Here is a 2,026-nt window from a genome sequence, read left to right on the forward strand (position 1 = left end):
AGTGTCATTATTGACATAAAATCATCATGATATTTGATGATGATGATATTTGATCATAATTGTAATACAATTGTGATCAAATCTTAACTAGTAAATTATAATTTAAAGATTTTTCTCGTAGATCATTGAATATTTAATTGTTAAACTGCTTATTAATTTAAAATGAAGACACATGCGAGGGACGGACATGGAAGGCTTTTATTAAATTTATTGGAACGGGTTGAATCTCTGACAAAAGCAAAGTCGGCATGAAACATAAGAGTTTCTAGCCCACCTACATTTTCTTGCTGGAAATTTAATTGGACTAAAAACTGTTTCACTATTCAGTAAGTATCAAGCATACTCCTCCAAGTTAATGAGTATCAAATTACTCACATGAACATAGTGAATTGCCAGCCCCAGATTAATTAGTGTGCTAAACATAATCGTTACCAATGAATAAAGCAAATATAATTAGACGATGCATCTTGCACTCAACAACAAATGAAGGCGCATCTCGTTGTGTATTTACACTGAGGTTAATAAGTGGTAGCTAGGATGATGCAATACAGTCCAACTCCCTTCTGTCTTGCAAATCTTGGATCAGAGTTCACCTAATGACTACCATTTATTGTAGCTACAGGGAGCAAACAAAGTGAATTGGCTTTGAAATGTCACGGTCATAAGTCCTGGAGCACTTCCTGTATTGAACTCTACATGAACTTTACATTGCCTGTTGATAAGGGGATGATTAGTGAACGCAAGTACCGACTATAGAAAGGCTATTCAATGACAAAGAGGATATGGTTTACCTGCAACTCACAATATACGATTGATCTTCCTATCTGGGGGAGAGTTGGTAAGTCATGGCAGGCCATCCTCTATATGAGGGATCTCATCTCGGACGGGACAACCTCCCTGGCAAATTGTTCCAGGGCTTTATTTCCAACTGCTCTTGATAGGGGAAGCCACTGCGAACAAGGGGAGATGTAGTCGTACATCCAAAAACCTGTTCCTGAGATTCTCAGTAGGCCAGGGGTTAGTGGAGACAGGTTCCAGTAGGTCTGTTGGATCATCCTAATGCTCTTCACTGTGCGGCTTCTACAGCAGCCACAGCCAAACTGGGCTGTTCAAAAGTCGGAGCCTTTGCGTAAATCATAATTTCAGTGACTGCTCTGGATTGTAGGTCCAGAATCCAAAGGAGAATAAAGAACGGCCAATTAGTAAGAGAGCAAATAATTGAAGACCTACCAGTGCATAGTGTTTGAGGAGCAGAATAACCAAATGTTTTGCTTGCTTGCCTCCCCAGTATCAGCTCTTACTGTTAAATGAGAGTGTGACTATATGTCCCGTTGTCTTCATTGTCACAGTACTACAGAGGAAAATATATTGAATTTCTTAGCCCTGCAGCAGTTAGGCGAAGCCCGAAGTGTTTAAATAGGCCAGAAGTAGTGAAGTGAGTATGTGATCCCTGTATTCCAACCCACGCATGTCAGACAGGACTTCCCACACCGGAGGTCTTGGGGGTTCTGGTCCTCTGGATCTGAGGGCAGCACACGGTAGTCCAGTCCAGTAATGCTCTGGTGGAGGTAATCAGGGTTTCTGAGCCTACTGGTGGGTGGAGAGCTGCTGCACAAATTGTGCTGTTGAATCGTGGAAGCCCTCCTTTACCTCACACACACAGTGTGCTGCTCCTGCTGTCCCAGTTTCTGGTGGGTCCATATCTGTAACCATATCTCGCTTCTCTAGAGGCTGAGATTAACAACCCAGGGAGAAAATGCCAACTCAAACACATTTTTTTCCCTTTTAATAAGGGGAAACACAAAACTCTACAGTGAGACGAAAAAAAAACCTGGAACTGAATGATAAGATAAATTAGAGATATTCTCCTGCTCCCACTCTCTGACAGAACCGGGTGGAAAGCAGCTTCACAGACACAATAGTTCAGTCACAACCTGCCCTCATATGCCTCATATCATTGCCTTTCTCCTTCAACCCACGTGCCTGTCTATCGTTCCCGAAAACAGCTGAACTAACTGGGTGTTGA

Source organism: Gadus morhua, chromosome 14, assembly GCF_902167405.1.
Source record: "Gadus morhua chromosome 14, gadMor3.0, whole genome shotgun sequence".
Classification (NCBI taxonomy): Eukaryota; Metazoa; Chordata; class Actinopteri; order Gadiformes; family Gadidae; genus Gadus; species Gadus morhua.